Below are 22856 nucleotides of genomic sequence, written 5' to 3'. Positions count from 1 at the left end.
AACTGATCATAAACCTTTTTTCCAATTGTCGTCTTTATTGGTTGTAAAATACCTCCTCTGCTTCAAAAGTTCCTCTGAAGTGACTGTAAACAAGCCGCTTGATAGTCTCTGTCACAAAGGTGACGGGGCTGAATAAGCTCTGCCCTCTGTTTTGGCTTTTGTGGTGCGCAGCGTCTATTACGGTAAAAGGAGGCGGGCTCTGACTTCCATGTGCGTCGCGTTTTGATTGACATGGCGGAGTCTCCCAGTACGCGTCGCGCCGCGCCAGCAGACAGGCAAGACCCGACCCTGGGAATAAAAAAACGCGCAGCCCCGTCTGTTTGAAGATTATTTTATTGCAGCGAGGTGAGTTGTTTTTTAGCCGTCTTTAACCATACTCATTCAGTCCGTAAAGAATGGGAATGGAGGACGATGGAGTCGATGTTGAAAAAGTTTTATAAGTGCGTGTCTGTGCCTGTATGTGTGTGTGTATGTGTGTGTGTGTGAGTGTGTGTGAGAGAGAGAGTTTGGAGAGCTGAGCGCTGACGCCGGCAGTCTGGGCCACTTGGCCGGCGCAAAGGAAAAAGGAAAACTGCTTGACTGCTGCGGAGGGGGTGAATTGAAACTTTTGGGCATTTTCCTCGTGTATTTTTTGAAACAACAAGGAAAAAGCAAAACAGCGGCGATTGTCACGGTAGCTCTCTCCACAGTCAGTGAACGCGTCGGGGCTGAGCCTGCTCTTTGTGGTCCCGATTTCTCAGCTTTCGCGAAAGAATGTGTTTTTGTCTCCGAGGACTTCAGATGGAGTGAGTGCGCAACAGGAGAAAACCTTTTCTCTTGTGCTTATTTCTGCAACAAATGGCAGCTGTTGCGTCGCGACTCGCATTCTGGAAATAGTCGGATGCGCTGTAGCTGCTCAAAATCAGGAAATGAGCACTTTTATAGCTGGAAAATAACTTGGAATGGAAGATGCTGAGGCAGTCAGATTTGACAGAGGGAGTTGCGAAATCATTGAATTGGCACTATAGGGGGTTTTAATGCATTCGATAACTGTTGAGTATTAGTGAAGGGTTTGTGTTATAGTCACTTTCCATAGAGTTTGTGTGCGGTTGCAGAATGCAGGAAAAAAGGCTTTGGAGCAGAAAAAATCTCAACTCCAGCATATCCTAGCATTCCTTCCAGCCAGTCTCAGCCTCTCTCTCTCTCTCTCTCTCTCTCTCTCTCTCCCTCTCTCCCTCTCTCCCCCTCTCTCTCCCTCTCTCTCCCTCAGAAACGACTACGTGTCTGTTTGTGCAGGGAAGACAAATCTCTCTCTCTCAGCCTCTCTGATGCAGACGTGGAAATCAAACATTGGTCTCCTCCTGGTTGAAACGATCGATTATCTGCCTTCCACGTACCGAATACACTGAATTAAAAAAAAAGCGCTTTCACTCATCGTGGAAGGGATGTGGCAGCAAGAGGTCGGAAAATCTATGATGCAGATGATGACTTGTGATCCACATTTTTGGTGCTTGTGAGTCAGTTGAAAAAATAAATAACAGGGCTGAGTGGTTAATTGTCATGCTGTCATGATTGGCGGTGGAAGGGGGGTATAATTGAGCCGTGATATCCCCCTGCTGTGGGCTCTGGATCTAGTGGGCACGTTGGAGAATATAGGCTAGGGGGAAAAAATAACACATCACACATACACACACGCTTACTTTTTTCAGGAGAGAGAGAAAAAGAAGGAGAAATCCGATCCCAAATACATGACGTCAGATGACATTCCTTTGGTGAAAGGCTGATGTGGCCATGCAATTTTTTTTTTTCTGCGAAAAACTGATATCCGACTTTTTTTAAAGTGTGTGTGTGCGTGTGCGTGTGTGTGCGTGTGTGGGGATGAAGAGGGGAAAGGTGTGTTTAGGTTTAGGTGGTCTGCAAAGGAATTCTCCCTGTGGTGCATGAATGGCCAATTTATTTTTGCTTCCACAAGTCAGAGGCATCAAAAAGCCTTAGCATCAAAAGTTTAGGATACGGACAGTTAGCCAAGGTGTGGACAACAGGAAGTAATGCTTTAATTAGGCTGGAGCCCTGTGATTGAATTGATGCTGTTTACAAAAAAAAACTTTTTTAGTTAATTGTCAAATGGGTAATGTTTCAAAATTTCTAGAAATAACTTTCTGGAATTGTTCTAAAATTTCTAAAATCTGACCCTAAACCAGATTTCAGTTGGGAAGGCTCTGCACTGCAGCCCCAGGATGTGTCTTTTTGTTTCTTTTGTTTCCAAGTGCTCAGCCGAACAACAAAATGAGTTAAAAAAGTCCATATTTTCAAAGCAATAATTGTGTTTTTGCATGGGTTTAGTGCTACACCCATATCCTTTATTAACAAGCTGAATGAGGTTTATATCACTGTGCAGTGCTCTCTGCAAGTTAAGCCTCTTTGGCTTCAACATTTATACACAATAAGAATGTAAACAAAGCTCATAGGCCGGTATCTAAAAAGTTATGAAAGCGCTCTTGTGTTGTGTGCCAAGCTCGTTCAATAAATAATAATAGTTCAATTTTCTTTCGACGGCTTTAAATGAAAGTTGTTATTTTATTTCTTTTAGAATGTTCTTTCTCTGTGTGGTTGGTTTTGTGGAGAGCCGGGAATGTGTTGCTAGAGGATGTACAACAGCATAATGTAAGCAGGGATTTTGCACTCACTCTGATGCAATTGCAAGCAAGTGATCTTTTACCCCCCCTAGTTCTAGTCTGTCATTTGTAAAATTCCCTTTTTCAGTGCGTGTGTGTGTTTTTTTTTTCCTTAAAATCGAGTACATTGCAATTATATAACAGAGCTGAAAAGACGGTGTTTAGACTGGAGTCTGGTTGAAGGAGGGTAGCCATTGTTGCTTTGGCCTTTCTCTACCTTTCACATGAATAGGCAAAGGGGTTGAATAACACTTTATATAAGTTAACGACCTGCGTTCTGTAACCACATAGCTTTGTCACACAGGTAAAACTCACTCAGTTGTGTTGGCAAGTGTGACGGTGTGTCATTACCTACACCTGGGCTAAATGTTACTTTGCATCTAGTTTGTTTGATCCCATTTAAGCAGTTTATGAGTAATGTTTTATTCCATGTACGTGCCTGTATCAGGACAGCCTAATGAGTGCCTCTGTCAAAATATATCATTTGAAAGTACATTTATTGGGTTTTGAGCCAAGTTAACACTTTCCTGTCTGCTTTTCCAGAAAAGAAACTGTATGAATGACATACCAGCCCAGCCCAGGTTTGATTGACTGTTTGTGTTTTAGTGTCAAGTGTAAGATGGTTCGCCTCTATTATTCTAAGACAAGTTATTCTAAGCGCAATGAGGAAGTTGTTCCCATGTTTCATGAAGACTCGTGATGCAGAGAGCATCTGTCTCTTTGTAACCTCCAGCAAAATCTGGGTTCTCTGCCCTCCACCTGCACCAGCATGTGGTTCGCTGTTGGCCCAGTAAAACCTTCAGGTAGGTAATGGAAATGGGGTCAGGGAAGGGGCAGGATGATGCTAGCCATTGTGTATGTGTGCATGTGTGTCTGACTGGTAACCTAGAACATGTTATCCGAGGGGTAGTGTTACTGAACAGTACTTGTGTGTCAGGAACAGAAGATGTAGCGGCTATAGAATTACGCAGACAAGACAATGCGGCCCTGGAAAGAGTGTGTGTGAGCATGTGAAAGAGAGGCGAAGAACAAGAGGAGAGCTTCAGGTAAACCTCCTCACTATTTACTTCCTGTTAGGTTAGTTTACCAGAGATTGTAGCCTGTTTAACTGTTGCGATGTCTAAAATTGTAACTTCACTACCACCCCATTGTGCTTTTGATTGTACATTTTTGATTGCAGTAGCTGTTTTTCTTCAGAGAGAAAAAAACTGAATGCCATTAATCGGTTGTTTTCTATCATTTAAAATGTTGATTTAGCTAATAAAACAGGTGCACAAGCCCCAGACACTTTAGAAGCAAATAAGGAGATGAAATAGGCTTTGCAGATGGAACTTTATCTAACTTTTATCATCTACACTTTTCACCATGTCTGCAAATAATCAGCCATAATTGCCATTAGCATACGTACTCATTATGACCTTCAAAATGCTATAGTTGGCCCCAATCAGCAGCCCATATTTGAAATATTTCCTCCCATTAATTGGTGTGCCTCCGCTATGCGCAACGCTACATAATGTCTGCATTTTGTAAAAAGTCTGCTATCAGTCGTAACATCTGTTTCCCTAAATGCAACAGGTGTGCTTCCTAGAATTAAGTTACTGTTACTGTAGCTGTAGGTGCGGTTTGGTTCGGTCAAGCGAACAAGCTGCTTCCTGCTACCTGTGAAGGGAATTTTGCTTATTGGTTATGTTGGATGTGTGGAGGCGTTCCTGCTCTGTGAGGTCAAGGGGTCGACACCTGGAGTGCAGGAGGAGAGTTTCAGCAGTTTCTCTTGTCCCGGTGATGTAAAGCACATACGTAGGTTCTTCCTGGGGTAAAGCAGCCTTGAAAACTGCCTCTGCTGCGGCTGCCGTGACATATGATGGAGTGCAGAAAAGCTTTAGAGGGTACACCAACCCGGACTTATATTACCAAATGTTATATTTATATTAAAAACATGCAGCTGGTCATTTTTTCAACCTGACATAAATCTTCATGCTATGAATTAATTATTTGTTATTGCTGTACATTTTCTGTTGGCACTGACTTAGAGTTGCAGTTCAAAGTTATGTACCATGTGGCTCCTTTTACTCACAGTAAATGGGAAGGGAATGTATAGTGTTTTCCAGGCTTCACATGGTTCGCAGTAAAAGCACAGTGGGATGATGTTGTAGATTATATGTGCAAGTTGTCAGCGTGTTTTGTCCTGGTCATTTTTTTATGAGCTTGAGTGAAAGAGTTGTCTTGCATTAGGAGTTACAGTAGTGTCCAGTTTCATTTTAATTAAAATGTATTGACCCATGAGGTGACATTTTGGTGAAACAAAACCCTGCTAACACTGCATTATACAGTATCATGTAAACACAGAGCTGCATGTAGGTGTGAAGTCCAAAGATTCCCCAAAAACAAACGTTGTCCTTTCTCATGACAGCTGTCGCTTTCACTTTCCATTTCCCAGCTTTCTCCTCCGTCTCTCTGCTGGTGGCGCGGTCGTCTCTCTCTCTCACATTCTCTCTCTGTCTCTCTGTTTCTTGGTCTCTTTCTCTCCCATACGAACGGAGGCTTTTTGTTGAAGTATCCCAGCATCTCATGTTTGCTTGGCACAGAGCTGTAATGTTTACCCTCCTCCTCCTCTCTTTCTTTTTGCCCCCCCTCCCCTCCCACCCTTCCTCCCTTCCTCCCTCCTTCTCTGCCTCTCTTATTCTCCAGAGCCCTGTCTCCCTTTTTTTTTTTTTGTCTCCCTTGATAATTTCCTGCATTGTTGACAGTTGATTTAGAAGAAGATAAAAGAAGCCTTTCAACTTCTCTACTCCTCGTCTCCCTCCTCCCCTCTTCTTCCCTATTGCCCTTTCCTTTCCTCTCCTCTCCTCTCCTCTCCTCTCCTCTCCTCTCCTCTCCTTTCCTCTCTGCGAATGTCTTTAGTGAAACGTCGAGTGGTTCTGGGTTTCGTGGGTTTCAGTCCAAAAAAGATTTTAAAAAAAAAAAAGATCCATCAAAGAGCCGACATTTGGAGAAATGTGATGCCTACTGTGACTGATTGTAAAAAATAAAACTCTGTTAGGAATGTCATTGAAAGTCATTGAGGTTCTCTGCTATCCTAAACCTTTTAGGATTTCATAGCAAGTAACTCAGAAATCTATCATTAAAACTACTGCTGGTATGAAAGAAAATTAAAATTGCTAGTTTTTTGAACAATTTTAAAGAGATTATGATCTGATTTAAAGTATTGATCAAAATAATGTGTTATGTGCATAGCATTTTGGAATTAAACTCTGCATTGTGGCTTTAGTAATGAAAGGCAAGGCAATTGTATATATGCTGAAAAAGCTGAAAAAATTAATCAACTAATAGTTCATGGACAGAAAATTATTGATAACTATTCTGATAATCCATTCAGGTCAGTTTTCAAGCAAAAATGATTCTCAAGAAGACTGAAGATTTGCTGCTTTTCCTTGTCTTACATCACATTCAACTGAATAAATTTGGGTTTTGGGCTGTTGGTTGGACAAAAATAGCAATATGAAGGAATCACTTTGCATTTTGAGAAACTGTAGTGGACGTTTTTTAAGTACTTTTTTAAAAAACATTTCATAGAATGAATAATTAATGAATTGAGAATAATCTTCACACTAATCTATAACAAAAATAATTGTTAATTGCAGCTCCACAATAACTGAAACAGACAAAATTTCAGCCATAGACAACACTGAACAAATATGTCTAGGCTTACTATAATGTAGACAGTGTCTAATATAATTCAGGAGCGTATGTGATTTGCAGAACTACAGTACAGTATAGTTCGAGACAGTATAACTCTATGAGGGAATACAGTAGACTTTTTGTGCAAATATCAGCAGCTTTGTTGCATCTCAGCTCACAACATTGCTGGCACATGATGCAACGTATGACTTTACCAAAAGCTTTCACTTCTGTAGTTGCTTATTTGAGTCATTGCTCAGCCCTTGGTGTCATTTGGCAGCTGTATGGCTACTGCAGAAACACCGGTGAGAGAGAGAGAGAGGCAGTGGCATTTCAGGAAGAGTGCAGATAATGAAATAAAACGATAATGACAAAGAGATAAAATGTTTGGACTCCAGAAATTAGGCTGTCAAGTTTCTTATCAAGTTCTTATCACTTTGTGAAGTTTTGCGGATACATGCACGCATAAAAGCTTAAGTGAGCCAAATGAGTTGCGTAGCGCTCGGCTGCCCTGCCCTGCTCATGCCCTTGCACAGTTTCTTGGGGTATCATCCATAGAAATAGCCTGTTGAAAAGCTGCCCATCAATGTGTGTGTATGTGTGTGTGTATGTGTGCGTGCGTGGTCAGCTGGCCAAAGGGATCAGGCGTGCACCTGTACACACACAGAGCACTGACTTAACACACATGCATGAAACATACACACACACAGAGTTAACTTTACGTGCCTACATTAGCATGCCAGGCGTGTTGGTGTTGCTAGTTGGCAGGCCCATGGAAAGTTCCGCCAGTCGTTAATGGCTGTTTTTATGCCTGACTGTGAGCGTTTTGAGTGTGTATCTCAAGTGTCTAGAGTCTGCTGTGGGCTGGGGTTTGTGTGTGCTTGTGTGTGTGTGTGTATGTGTGTGTAGGAGTGTGGGAACTCAATCTTTAACTCGTTATTTTTCTAATTAATAAATGGCTGGAATTGGAACTGGAACTGGTGCATGCACACATTTTCAAGTATGCTTATTTTTGGTGCGTGTGACTGTCTGTGTGTATGTGCCATGTGCGTGCGCGCGCGCGTGTGTGTGTGTGCATGTTGTACACATTGTCATATGTCAGCGGGTGTGCAGGACCAGAGTTGAGGGTTCTGCTCATGGAGGAAGTAGGTGTTTTTTAATGCAAAGCCACATGTTTTATTGCTTTCCCTTGTTAAACCACCCACCACCCTCCTCCTCCTACCTCCAGGGCATGCAGACACACTTCGACCCCTCCCTCGCCTCCTCTCACCATGTCTTCCCCCACCCATCGCCCACATACCTGTCATTTCTCGTTCTTCTCCTTCTGCCACTTCCACAAAAAGTCCAATAAATTTGAAAATGCTGAATGACTTCATACCCTCTAGCATGTCTAGGTAGCTTTGGAAAAGTTCTTCATCCTCACCGATATGCAGAAATATTAAGAAAATGGATAAATATCCTCTTCCATAAGAATTTGGGTCAGATACACCTTTGCAAACCTCAGCATTTTCACCACCACATAATTGTGTTTCAAGTTAAGCAAACACACAACTTAGTTTTTTATCATTGACATATTTTTCTGTTGATTATAAAATAGTGATTTGATCACCTTTCAACCAAAGTTAATAGTAATTCTTGCACTGCTGGGCTGAGATTTTAATCAAATCACTACTTTATGCTTAATACTGATTAATGACATCACCTGTATAGTGAGATTGGCTGTACTGATTTATAAAAAGATCAGTCCCAAGAGAGTTGGAGACAGCAGAAAGCTGTTTTCTTAACAGTACTGCAGCACAGCATCTGCCCATGTTGATGCAGATCTCATCATTTTGGAAAAACTTTTTTCACTTTTTCAAAAAGCTTTTCTTTTGGTTTGAAAAAAGTGTGAACAGAAGGCCAAAAAAGAATAAAGGATGCATTTTCAAATTTAGTCGGCTTAGTGTGGCTGCAGTCCCCTATTTTCCTTCACTTCTCCCCTCCTTGCCCTCAAGCCGGACCCCCCACAAATCACTAAAACATCCCAAACACACACAAATCCACACACACACACACACACACACACAGACAGGCACACACACACACACACACACACGCACGCACGCAGGCAGGCAGAAACACACAACCACATCCCTGAACTAGTGTGTGAAATCCTGAGGTTGATTGAGGAGGAGGAATGTGACCTTGTGACCCCAGGCTGTTGGGAGGGGTGTTATAAGTGTGTGTGTGTGTGTGTGTGTGTGTGTGTGTGTGTGTGTATGTGTTTGATGTTAGGGAGCAAGTGATTGTATGTACACTTTCTATTGGCCTGAGTTTCCCAAGAAATGTCCTCTCTAATTTTTCATCCCAATTCAGTTTTCCTCTGATGGATTAAACACTGCAGCCTATTCTCTAGACATGCACACACACACACACACACACACATTCATAAACACAACTATGAGTTAGTCATAGAATAAAGGCATGTTAAAAACCATTCATTCAGGATTTGCTTGCACGTTTGTGCGTTTAAAGGATGTGTGTGTGCGTGTGTGTGCATATCTCTCAGACTCAGTTGTTGTCTTGTCTGTGGGAGAGGAGACAGGTTTCTCATGTAGGTGTGACTAAATAGTCTTTCTCTCTCAGCACCACACACACACACACACACACACACACACACACACACACACACACACACACACACCACCCACTGAGCAAGCTTTTTCATGGCCCATAAAACTGCTGATCTGAATGTCTCTTGGTGGTTTGTCTGCGTCTACATGTTCGCCCATCCGAGAATGTGTGTTTGTGCATCCGCCTGTATCTGTGTGTGTGTGTGTTTGTGTGTGTCTGTGTGAGAGAGAGCGAGAGAGAGAGAGAGGGAAGGGGGGAGTAGAATTCACTTCTTGACTTGGCATAGCTGTCTTAATTAAGACTCATGGCATGCAGCCCTGATGGAGCGCGGCATTAGTGGCAGAGACGTGCTGTGTGTGCAGACCTGGACGGCAGCAGGTCCACTGGCAGTGAATGTGGGCTTATTGTCTGGACACTGTGGTTGTCCTCCTTCACCACTCCTCTCGCTATAGCTGCTTGTAATGTAGAGCTGATTATGATGATTGCAGGTCATAGCGTTAAAATATGTGGTGATGCAGAGGATGCGGAGCCAGAGAGACGTTAAGCTGGTATTGACAGAAAACTTAGAGCAGAGTTAAAATAATAAAAGTCGACTTTGAGCAAATATCTCTCAGTAATGATGCTGTGATTTAAATAATGATCACATTTATACACAAGTAAAACACTGCATACCATACCTGTTATGCACCTTTGGCTCCAAACCCACCATTTACATTGTTACATATTGTACTTGTTATTTAGTTTCAAGTTTTCTCTGGATTGAAGCGTCACCTACAGTAAGTGCTTGTAATGTAACAGTAAAATGAAAGAGGAGGGAATTTTTCAAAAGGACTGCTCAAATTTCTGTGCACTTTGCAATAGATATGCATTACCTGTATGGTATTTTATGTTTTCATGTCACTGTCAGGCTGCTGCTAAATATAACAATACTCAAAACATCAGATTTTGCAGTGATCCATCAAAATGGTCTCAATGGCCACATCCTCCACATTTCCATTTTCTCTCTGTCTGCTTTCTAAACAAACATACCGAAACCTGCATATACACGCTCAAACACACACACACGCACACACACATATGCTGTCCAGTGTCTGCTCCCTGAGTCTCCTTCTGTGGTATCAGTTTGGGTTTTGGGGTTTGGACTCCAGGGACCCATTAGCTGAGATGTTTATTGTGGATTGTATGGTTAAAGCCTCACAAAAGTTTTACTTATTTAAACTCCTTGTAACCAGAAGCCAAATCATACAGTAAATATGCTGAATATGCATGTGAAATTGTTCTTCACGGCGAACTATACAATGAGTAATCTTCAGTTCTGTGTTTTGGTGTGGAGTCTGGGCTCAGCTGTGAGTTTACTGGCTAGAGTGCAAGACTCTAACGTATTGTCTGCTGCCTGCCAGGGTATACAATGTATTGTGTGCATGTGTGTTTATATATGTGCGTGCATGCTTGTTTTTGTGTATTGGAGTTCAAGCATGCCTGTGCGCCCAATTGGTGTGTGTTTATGTGGGGTGTGTGCGCGCCTGTGTCTGTGTGCCAATGTGCGCAGTGAGGAGGAAGTGGCTGTGTTTGTTTAAACTAAGCACGCTCAGCCATGTGGGACAATTTAGCGGGAATGAGAACCCTGAACCCCCCCCACCCCCCCCCGCCCCCCCCAACCCTCCCTCTTCCCTTCACCAAGCCTATACTGCTCTCCTCCCCCACCCGACCCCAAAACCTTCTGAATGGGCGGCTGTCTTTTGATGGCTGAGGGGTTGTTTGGGAAGTAAGGCCAATAGTGGTGGGGGTGAGGGTAGAAGAAGAAGAAGGAGGGAGACAGGTTAAAGCTGGAAGTGGGACAGAAGAGGAGTAGAGGAGGGGTTGGGGGAGTAGAGGAGGGAGGCAGAGAGAGGTCTGGTGCATAGAAATCAAAGTGTAACTAATGTTCATTGGCCAGTAGTCCTTTCTTGTGAAAACCATGCAACCACGTAAGTCATACGCAACACACACGCTGCCTTATCTGAGCCGCCACTTGAAAAGGATCCAGTTCTGCGGGCAAAGCATCATATTTACGCTAAAGGGCTGTATTATATGGAACCAAATGCATTACACAGTAATAAAGGCAAGACTGAGAGGAGATGGTGGGTGAGGACATATAGAAGAGAGATGAATAAGTATGAACTGAGGACGGGGAGCTAATGCAGAGCCGGTACTGTATAATGTCATGCTAACATAATATTGTCATGTCTTGGATTTAAATGAATGTAGGACTCGCTCAATGTCCACAGTGTGCATCATTTTGCGGTGATGTGTGTGTGTGTGTGTGTGTGTATGTGTGTGAGAGAGAGAGAGAGAGAGAGAGGGAGAAAGAGAACAAGACAGACAAAGAGAGAATGTTTGAACCTGAGTTGAGTTCATATCTCCATGGTGACAAGAGGAAAAAGGACTTTGAAATAACATGTATTTCTGAAATGGACACATCAGTGTGTATATATATATATATATATATATATATATATATATAAAATCAACGGCTCCATAACTGTCAAGCTTTTCTCTCTATCTACAGTATCTGTTTTCTTCTTTCTGTCTTTCTTTCTACCTGTCTGATCAATAGCTTGTGTGCATGTCTGTCTGCCAGACATCCAGACAGACATGCACTTGTTTGGCATCTTAAATAAAACACTTAGGCTGCATACCACAGCCTTCATTTTATTTAGATTTAACTGCACTAGCTTGCACAACACAAGCACACCTGAGGGTATGCACATCTTCAGCAATTAGAGTCAACAGGTTAAAGATCAGTGGTGGAATTTACGGTCCTTTACCTGCATACATGCCAAAAATTGGGCTTGGGGCTAAAGTTTTTCAAGGATTACTGAATGATTAACAATGAGTTTAATGTTGTAAGTATGTAGACTTCAAACTGGATGACCCTATGTTACATAATTAGCAAGTTCACCGCGCCAAGCCGCCTGTCATAATACCTACCCACCAGTCAGCCCATTTCGGCTTTTAGTCTGCTGGCTTGTGGAACTAACCTCCCTGTGTGTGGCCAGACTGAGCCTTGGAGATCCAAGGTGTTAGGGAGGGGTTTGCTGTGAGCCCTCCTCAGGCTCTGTGCTCCTCTCTGGGCTGCAGTGTGCTCAGCGCTCAGCCTCTCTGGATCTGATGGAGCAAAGTCTGAACTGTGGTGTGGGGAGAGAGAGAGACAGAGAGAGAGAGACAGAGAGACAGAGAGAGAGAGACAGAGAGAGAGAGAGAGAGACTGGGAGGAGGGGGAGAAAAGGACAAAAGGAGAAGGAAAAAAAATCTGGAAGCGCTGCCATGAAGAAGAGTGAGTCATGTTCATGTGCTTGTGGGAGAATAACCACTTCCTCTGTATTAAACACACACACAAACACCAAACAAAAAATACAGCATTTTCTTAAGGCAGTATGGCATGGTGATGTTGATGGGGATAATGAAGATGAAGGTGTTGGCAGTACCAGCCTGGAAGACCTTAACAGTTAGAGACTTTGATGAAGCTGATAGAAGTAATTAAGACAATGACTCAGTTATAATGATGATGATTAGGGCGGGCTGGCTGGGTTTGTGTTTGTGCCGGTCTGCAAACTATTTTGTTGTGTGCATGTGTGTGGTCACCAGTTTGTGAAACCATGCCTCGAACATCTGTAAGTCAAAAGAGCTCTCATTTGGAGAAAAGGAGTCTGGAAGTCCTGGCTGATGTAATTGGTGGAAACATCAGTGTTCTGACTGGCATAAACTGTATCACAAAGTCACTTTGTCTCCGTGTGTTTGACTGTTTGCGTTGCCTCTGTTTATGCGCTGAATCCCACACAATGACCCACATTATTTCACTCCATTATTTTCTCCCTTATGCTTGCTTCTTTTTCTCATAGAGAGAATATAGATCTCCTCTCCTCTGGAGTTACGTCGCTGCTACATGGCTACGTGGCAAGCGTTGGACTGTCAGGGCCTCTACTGTGGGTTTACTGCCTGCTGGCCCCCTGCCCAACCACACACACACACACACGCACACACACACACACACACGCACAAACACACACACACACACGGCCAGCCCACAGCTGTACAGCGGCAGGAGGGAGGGCTCGCTGGCAGATGCACACATCTGGAGCTAGCCGTGCTAATGTGAAGCTAACGTCTAACACTGCGCTGATTGTAAATGCTCTGTCTTCATGAATAGCCAGGGAAAAAAGTGGAAAGCATGTTTTAAACTTGCTTCGCTTGACTCTTAATTTGCTGGACTCATTCAATTTTCCCTCTGTCTCTTTCACTCACACACCCAAACACACACACACACACACACACACACACTCGCTTGCTCGCTGCTTGCTGTCTGTGGTATGACAGGCAGGACTAATGTTTGTTCTGGAGCAATAACACAATTAGGATTCCATACATTTCTCTCTTTACACACATTCAACCTCTGGCCCCCTCGTCCTCCCCTCCCCATTTTCTCCCTTCTCCCCTTTCCTCCTGCCTTCTCTCCTTTCTCTGCTACTCCTTCTTCTCCTCCTCCTCTTTCCATCCTGCCCTCCCTGCCCTTCTATCGGTTAACAGATTGCCATCATTTCCACCCCGCGCAGACAGGCAACAGATAATATTGATTTAATAACACCAAATGGCTTTGTTTTTCACAAGTGTACAGGGCTTTGTCAGTCACATGTGCGTTGTGTGTATGTAGGTGTACTTTATTCTTGGCACAGTTCTCCTTTATGGTTGACTTCTCTTCCGCTTTGGTTTTGATGCAGGTGATCTTCCACCACACACCAATTAACCTTTCTCTCTCTGTCTCACACACACGCATACAAACACACAGTGGAAATACTCTCCCACAGCTCCTGACCTGAGTGTAAAATAGCCATTTCCTCTTCATTTTGTTCACAAGGAAAACTGATGCCTCACCTACCCCTCCCTTTTCTTCCTCACCCATTTCTCAACTTCTCTCCTCTCTCGGTCGCTCTTTCTCCTTTTCTTTCTCTGCACTCCCTCTACTGTCTCCTCACCTTTCTTTCTCCCTGACCCTGTTTTGTGTTCCGCTGTGTGTTGAGGGTGTTGTCCTGATCCTGTGTATGTATGTATGCCTGTGTGTGTGTGTGTGCGTGTGTGTATGTGTGTGTGTGCGCAGTTATGTAACTGTTGTCTCTCCATGGGAATGGGCCGCTGCTTCTCTGAGCTCCGCTTTTACTTCCTCCCGCCCACTGCCCCGGCAACAGCCTATAAGGCTGCCGCTGGGTTTCCCATCAGCCAGTTGGAGAGGGGAGCTGTGTTTTGACAGGGCAGTGGAATGCGAGGAAGGCGGGGTCTTTCCAGGAAGTGGATGGCAATAGAGTCAGATCCTGGACTCTGGCTGAGCTACTTGGCTCCCTGGAAAAGATTGAATGTCGATACACTTCTGTTTTTTTTTTTTTTTTTTTTGCTTGGAAACAAGCTGATCGAAGTTCTTAGAATTCTTTTTTTATGTGTCTGTAAGAGCATTCTGTTGTTTTTTTCACAGAAAGTAAAGGAGTTTAGGCAGTTTCTTTCTTATTTAAAGCTATCTGGAGCTGGACACTGTAGATGTTGACAGAGAGAAAGATGGACGGATGACTAAGTATTACTTTCATCTTAAAAAGGCTCTGCGGGAGAGAAGAGGGCGGAAGGAGAGGGAGAAAGAGTGCGAATTTTAAGTCAGTGGGTCGTCTGTTTCTGGCCTGTGTTCCTGGAAACCAGGCCTGATGAGAGGATTGGATGGGTGGGTAGATGGTTGGATGGGAGGATGACAGGGGAGAAAGGCTTTGCCCAGGGTGCTCATTTTGTGTGTGCAGGGCAAAGGATGAAGCTGGGGGGGTGGGGGGTAGAGACTAGTGCTGAGCCTGTCGTTTAGCAGGGCTGAGTCCTGACTTGTCTGCGCTCCGGCTGCACACAACGATCTGCAGAATGCCTGGTATTTAAAGGAAACAGGAAAAAAAAAATAGACAAGAGGAAAAGAAGAGAGAAAAATTAAAGAGAAAGAATAGTTCTGAGAGGAGTAATCCAGGGAAAAGGTTAACGCACAATGCTGTTTCTGTGCCACCTAATCTTGGATTAATTAAATGCAGCATGACAGTTCAACTGCACTGACATGAAGATTAGGGGTGTTCCTGCATTTCTTAGGACTAACTGCAGACTGTTAATAGCTCCTCATCTGCCTTGAGTTATGTGCAAGATGCAGGCAACCAACCGCAGTATAACCTTGGAGACACATTTGCATTCTGTAAAAGCAGAGAAATGTTCATTCATGCAAGGAATGTGGGACGTGGCAATGACAAAACTTCCAAAAGTGTTAAATTGTTGCGATATGGATAGCAGTAGCCAGAGTTTGGAGAAAAGAAGTGCTGCTAGTTTAAATCTCAGACTGTTTTGGGGGGAAATTGTCAGCTGGATTCTCTGTTTTTATGTTTGATTTGCATTGTTCATCCTATATACTCCCAGTTTGGCAGGTTTGCCAAGTGATGCAACAGATCATCCTGCACCCAGACGTTCACCTTGTGTCTTGTAGAAATGTCCTTGAGCAAGACAATGAAGATTTAACTGCTAGTTCATTGTAGGTCTAAATGCACACTAAACTTTTACAATAACAGGTGTTTTGCAAATATAAGCAATGTTACCTGGAAAAGAGCAAATTTTACTGTCTTTTATCCTACCTTGAGGGATTGAATCATTAAGGAGACCAGTGTTTTTATCCCGGAATTACGATATGACTGATTAATACTGCTGGGAATAAAACAACACTGGTTCAGACTCACACCTGCTGTTTGTATTTGTGTTGTGGCACCAAGGTAATATGGCATGATTTAAAGTTTTAAAGGAGACTTGTTAAAAACAAAATGAAACCCATAAGCAGCTGGTCGGTTGAAGCATTCTTTCACCATCAAATGTGGTTTGAGGTGCAGGATCTCATCTGTTTAGAGGGAAAAGGGTGCCCTAAAGGCCTCAGTTCATGGAGTTTGTAGAAGAGCTTGTTCATACATGGTTTCCAAGTGGAACGTGTGTGTGTGTTTGTTTGTGTGTGTGTGTGTGTGTGTGTGTGTGTGTGTGTCTGCGCTTGCATGTGTGGATTGCATTCCACTCCACCCGTTCGGAGTTCTTCTTGTGGATGACATATCATTACTGCAATTATAGGACACACACACCGAGGCGTGCACACATAAAGGCAGTGCACAAATGTATGCACACACATATGCGAGCCAAATGTATGCAGGTAAATTGAAGAACAAGCTGAAACTTGGAATTTTATTTAAGACACTTTGCCTCTGTTCCCCTCTTTCAGCCTCTCCTGCGTCTCTGTCAATGCACACTCTCTCTCTCTCTCTCTCTCTCTCTCTCTGTCTCACACACACTGCCTGCATATGTGCAGAAAGCCGCTGGCCGACGTGGGAACCTCAAGAGGTTCCATCTTTTATAAATCCCCTCTCTGTCTTTCCCAAATGTGTGTGTGTGTGTGTGTGTGTGTGTGTGTGTGTGTGTGTACATGTGTGTGTTCACACTCTCTTCAGAGTAAGCACAGGCACAGAATTCCTCTTAGCCTCTCCCCCCCTCACCCCCTTCTTTTCTGCATCCCCCCCCTCTCCACTCCACCTCTCTCTCTCTTTCCTCTGGTAAAAAGGTACTCACTCAATCCGTGTGTATGTGTGTGTGTGTGTGTGTGTGTGTGTGTGTGGGTATTAGAAAGAGGGCGAGTGTGAGAGGGAGAGAGAGAGCAGGTCTCTCCTAGACTGAATACCTTTTGTAAAAGGAGCCGGGGTTGAATGGGAGTGGTGTTGGTGGCAGTTTCCCACCATATTTAGAAGCTACTCCCCCTTTCTCCAAACACACACACACACACACACACACACACAAATACATTAACACATACAATATCAATGTGTGTGTGTGTGTATTAAATGCCCACATGTATTAAAGTTGTCAGCTTGTCAGCTGATAAGAGGGGTTTAAAAGGACTTGAATCCATCCAAGTAGTGTTTGGCGCGTACTGTGTTTGTGTGTGTATTTTTGTGTGTGTGTGTGTGTTTACTGCAGTGAATAGATAGTCATTCTTTTCTGAGCACCGACACCTGAGAGCATTCCTTACTGCTGAACACATCCAGGATGAGGAGCAGGATACCTTCCCCTTTCTAACTCTGTTATCTCTCTCCTACTCTGACCCTGCATTTACATGGATATTACAATTCAGGTACGCCGATGGCTTTTTAACGTTTCTACCAGTGTATTTTAATACACGGAATGGATGTATATGTGTCTATTGAACTCATAGATCATCATAGATCCAATCTGTAAAAGTATAATTCCATACTCACGACTTTTAAACCTTGCAGACTTGCAGAGAACGACATTACTCACTCTAAGTACCAAACAATGTTCAGTTTCACTTTCATTTCTCTCTCTTGCTTGCTCTTCTTTCTTTTTCCTGATTAGATAAGTCACAGGTACAATAAAATTCCCATTGCTAACAGAAACATTGACGTCAGGCAGTTGCTGATCTGTGTTCAGCCCACATCTCAAAGCTGGTGTAAATGATGTATGTTGACATATTTAGATACCTGCATCATTGAAAATGTGTTTCTCAGCTTGTATTTCTTTAATGTTTGGCCTTTTTCTTTCCGCTCTCTTCTTTTACTTTGTCTATTAAACCTCTTTGCCACTAGAGGAAACTTAAGAGAGTAGAGGAAGTAAAAGTTCAGCAACCACAAATCAGATCTGCTTGCTTCTCTTTTTTTTAAAAGAAATTGTGTAAAATTCTCACAAAGCTTGTGTATTAAGAATAGACAAAAGGTCAGTAGTCCAAACTTCACCCCAGTGTTTTGCAGCCCACTATATCTTGGGTGCAGGGCCGTTTCTATGATAGGAACCAAGGAAGCAGAATCAGAATCATCTTAAAGTTCCTGAATTCCTGAAAGAGGTCCTATGTTCCTGGAAAAGCTGGTGTGCTGGAAAAAAAAGGGGGGTGTTCAGTATGTCACTAAATAGTTGTCCAGGAAAGGAAACAGTGGCCTCTTTTGGTCTCCACAGTTGACCAAAAGGGTCACAGTCAAGCTATCTGATGCAGTCATGTTTGTTTAAATTGAGAAGTGATACACTGATGTAATATGTACTTCCTGCATATCACAGCGTATGTGTCAGTATGTGTGTATAATTAGTTCAAGTTAAAAGAGTGCCAGACAAAAATGAACACAAAGATGGTAGCAGTTGACAGTGAATCATACAAAACATTTGGTTAAGTGTGGTTTTCATAGCATCATACAAAAGTAAAGCTCAGGACACACTGCAGTATGTAACATTTACAGAGCACCACTATCTTTTCCAAGTCAGACAGACACATTCCTCACACGAAATAGGCCAGCTGTTATTGACCCTTTGACCCTGAACATTGTCCATAGTTGCCCTTTCAACCATGAGGCACACATCAGGAGACTGTCCCCGTCAGACGTGTTCTCACCTACTGGAGATACTCCGTTTGGTTTAGGCGAGGGTTAGTGGTGTCATGATACCAAAATTATGACTTTGATACGATACCTGCCTAAATATCTCGATAACGATACTGATACCACTGCAAAAACCTAAAACAACAGGAGAAGTAATGGAACAATATATTAGATGTCAGAACATGGAACTTCTTTGACTTCTTTGTTTTTTTAATAATTTAAAAAAGTGTGAACATTGTGTTTGCATATAGAGATGTTTGCCACATCGGTAAGTTAGCTAAAAAGTTAAAGCCAAATTAAACAGTTATCATTGCCCTTAATTGCCTCGTCAAACTCCGATGGTGAAAAAAGTTTGCTTGTCACAAAATAAAACACACTCATTTGACTTATACTTGAGGGCATGTAATTATGTTATCTATCACATCATCTGTCATGCTAACCTGTCACTCTTTGAATTTCTTGAACAGGTCAGCATGTCTGGCGGCGAGATGCTTTGCCAAGTTGGATGTGTTGGCTCCTTTGGTCTGTGTGGGTTTAAAACATCTTTTACAGACAGGTTTTGTGGTGTCCGTGGGCTTGCCCTGACTTTCGGCTATGTAAGCATAACATTGCCATATTTCTCTCTGTGCGTCTGCTTTGTCAACAAGTTGTGTACGGTCAGCAAGAGTACTTGTACTTGCAGCCATGCCTCTTGTGCTTTCATTATGAAAGCTGCAATGTGCATATGAGAGAAAAAGAAACCTAAAAACGATTGGCACACCTACTTTGCCTACAGGGAGTGGAAGCAGAGCACTGCAGACACACTGCCCTGCTCTCGCACGTCGACGTAACTCCCAGGAAATATGGCTCTTATTAAAACACTGTTATTCTTAAAGTACTAGTACTAATAAAATGGGGTAAAGTACTTTCTAGTTTCAGTATACTGTGTAACACTTAGCGAGGGGTTAAACATGCAGGAAGTAGGACATGACACAAAAAGTACGCATGTAGCCAGTTCTTAATTTAGTCATGAACAATTGAGTCTCTGGCTATTCCTTGAATTTTTCTAACATTTTTGGCATTGGCCCTTACTGGCAGAAGTTCCTGAATCTCGTCGTCTCTCTAGGTAGACATTTTCACTGGTGTCTTCGTGTAAATGACCCTTCTTCTTCACCCTTGTATTCTTCCAGTTTCACACCAGTCGCACGATAGAAACGTCATCAACACGCCCACTCGCTTGTTGTGAATTCTCCGGAAAATTACCTGCTGTATCACATGTGCTTGATCAGACATTACACGGACTTTGTACTACGGAGCTGGCAGGGTAAAGTCCATTTAACGTCTGCTCTAACTGATTTGGACATTTGGGTTCTCACATACAGCTCCTCTGGGTAATGTCCGGATAACCTCAGGGTTGCAGTGGATGTGTGAAAAGGGGATTAAGACTCTCAAAGTTCAACCCGCTTTCTGTCCGAGATTCTAGACTTTTATAGATTTCCATCATCTCCACTGCCTGTCCCTTGATAACAGCGCTTTGGGGACAGAAGGATCACATCTGAAATCAATGCTTATCTTTTTTTTTGTGACACATTCTCTTTAGTCAGTGTGAGCCATCTATCACCTCCCTTTAAAAAGACTGGCCAAAAGCAAAACTAGTAACAAATGTTAGACCGATGTATTGTGGACGACACAGGAGCAAAATGCCAAAGTTATTGATATATTTATCAGCCAGATAATTGGGGTTGCATTGTTTTGAAGGCTGATGAAAAGTCAACAAACAATAGCCTGTTATTATACTTACTCATATCTACCTAAGAGTGAAGAAGGTCAAGAGGAGTTAGAATAATGTCATCTTAAAGGAGAACGGCAGATAAAAATGACTCTGATTAGTCAAAATATTAATTTCTATGACTGGCTCAAAATGACCATTGGACAACGCTCTTTGAAATGAAGGGTTATTGCATTTATTTGAGCTCAAGTTAATCAAGTTTTATGCTTTTTTAAAAAAAAAAAACTCTCAAACTTTTTTTTTTTTTTTTTTTTTTTTTTTTACCACAGTGGGGCTGACAAAGCTTCTCGCTGCTATTATTCAAAGCAGAGGAAAAATACTAAAAGTCAGCCATGCTGATGTATTAATTTGGCATTGCTCTGCCCGGAATGACAAATACCAGGACATGACTGACTTTGATCTCCCCCAGTAGGAATTAAAAAGCAAATAAATGTATGGCCAATTAGCTAATGTTAGCCTTATATTACTTATGTGTTCTTTCACTGTGTGCTGGTTGGTCGGTTTTGTTTTCTTTACGTCAACAAGAAAATTCTCAGTGTTTTGAGCTAGAAGAAATGGACGTGCGATCAGTTTCACATTGTCTCGCCAGAAGTCTTGTTTTTATGAATAATTCATTCATTTGCTTAAAAGGAGAAGTGCAAGTCGGTGTAGTCTGCTGTCTGCACGTAGGATCGTTTGAATTTTTTATGTGTTTATTGCTTATATTTTTGCTAACTCAAGTGTCCAAGACCAATCAGAGTAAGGAATACCAGTCTCAAAAACTGTGTTTGTTTGTATTTATATGGCAGTGTGAATGAGAAGGAGAGGCATGAAGTAGTCGACTGGAAGTAAGTCAGACAGTCTGTTAGGTGGTTGTGAATATCCATTATGCTTCATCACGATGGACAAACAGGAGTCATTGGGCGTGTGTGTATGTGTGCGTGTGTGTGTGTGCGTACGTGAATGATGAATGGCTATATGAGTAATGACTGTCGTGTTATGAGGTCAGTGCTGCTGCTGAATATCTAGGGCTTCTGTGTGTGTGTGTGTGTGTGTGTGTGCGTTACATCTCGGTGTGTGTTTTACTCTATGCATCTTTTATGTTAGAGAGGCAGTTTCCATGCTTACACAGGGCTTCCTGTCTAATGACACAGACACGTGTACATGCATACACACACACACACACACACACACACATACACACACACACATACACATACACACACACACACACACACACACACACACACATATTCATACACTCGGACAAGTGGGTGATTGTTTTCTGGATCCAACATGGAATTTCTCAATTTAACATTTTATCCCTGCTGGGAATCGACACCTTATTCCTCCCACATTCCACCGGGAAACGGAAACCACTGTGTGTGTGTGTGTGTGTGTGTGTGTGTATGAGAGTGGGTGCATGGTGATGTCTGAAGCTTTCAACAGCAGCATCCATCTTCTAATGATTCAACTGGAAAACAATGGTTATTATTCATTCACTGATACATTAAATTTCCAAATATATGCATTAGACCCTGTTAAAAATGTGTACAACACTCCACCGAAAACAGCTGCACAACGAAAAAACTGCATTTTCATTTTGCCTAGATTTAACTTCTCTTACCAGGCAAATTGTCACGAAATCAGCAAAATCAGATGTCAGTAGACAAATGGATATTTTTTCCCTCCTTGAAGTTCCTTCTGCACTATGCAATTTCACACATCAGTTGCTCCAAATTGCAGTGAAAGGTTAAGCAGTTAAATTTAGAGGTTGTCAGTGCCAAGAAATTATATAACAAGACATCAGTAAGCTGAACACAACACATTTGTGTTTATCTACCAGGCTTGCGTGTTATAGCTTTAAAGGAATAGTTGACTTTTTCGGAAATGCTACAGCCAAGAGACGGTTAGCTTAGCTTAGTAAGAACAGGGGGAAACAGCTACATGTAGCCTGTAAAGTGAGCGTTAGAGGCGCTGGTAGTCTCTTAATGTTTGGACAGAGCTAGGCTAGCTTTATTCTAAGCTAACCATCTCCTGGCTCCAGGTTCGTTTTTAATGGACTGGTAAGAGATGTGATGTCGATCTCATCATCTAAATCACAGCATGATGATGGCTAAAAAGCACTTATCTAAAATTGTCAAACTGTTCCTTTAAATGGTATTTTATTATAGAACGTTGATTTTTGAATTCAGATTCCTTACTTCCTGTATGAAGATAAGACTTCCTGCCCATAACCAAAGAAACTATAAAAGAAGGGTCATTACGTCACTGGGTAGCATGTGAACGCACATTGGTGCCACACTTGAAAGCTCTTGGCGCAGTTAGCATAGTGGTGAACGGGCAGACCTCTCCTTCATCTCTCCCCTCTCAGTTTCACAAGTTATCAATCTGGGTGATGGAGACACTGCTGTTTTGGTGTGTTGTTATTTAGCTAACGTTTTAAGTGTTTTCAATAATTTCAATCATTTAATTGCATGCAAGTTACATTAGTGTCATGCTAGATTTACAATAACATAAAAACACAATGGAGCTTCTTATGCATCTGTGATTGAGATTAGTAACAGACTAACATTAGTGAGTTAGCTAAACTGTGATTTTACCCTAACTAAATGAACTCTGAGCCCGTTAGCTAATGTGATGTGATGTAATCTACAGTTTGTGATACGGTGACCAGGTGACAGCAGAGCACCAGACAAATGGGATTAATTTACA

The 22856-nt window shown here is 42.5% G+C and overlaps 1 protein-coding gene across 2 annotated transcripts in view; it reads left to right on the top strand.

Moving 5' to 3' along the window:
* Positions 1-233: 233 nt before the first annotated feature.
* fndc3ba (fibronectin type III domain containing 3Ba) overlaps positions 234-22856 on the top strand; it is a 106410-nt gene continuing 83787 nt past the window's right edge. The window contains exon 1 of one of the 2 annotated variants that reach the window (XM_067613582.1): positions 234-345. The gene's annotated coding sequence lies outside the window, so the exon portion shown is untranslated. The other variant, XM_067613583.1, reaches the window with a different exon arrangement.

This window comes from Thunnus thynnus, chromosome 16, assembly GCF_963924715.1.
Source record: "Thunnus thynnus chromosome 16, fThuThy2.1, whole genome shotgun sequence".
Classification (NCBI taxonomy): domain Eukaryota; kingdom Metazoa; phylum Chordata; class Actinopteri; order Scombriformes; family Scombridae; genus Thunnus; species Thunnus thynnus.
The sequence above is the reverse complement of the archived record's forward strand: the minus strand, read 5'-3'. Positions and strand labels throughout refer to the sequence as shown.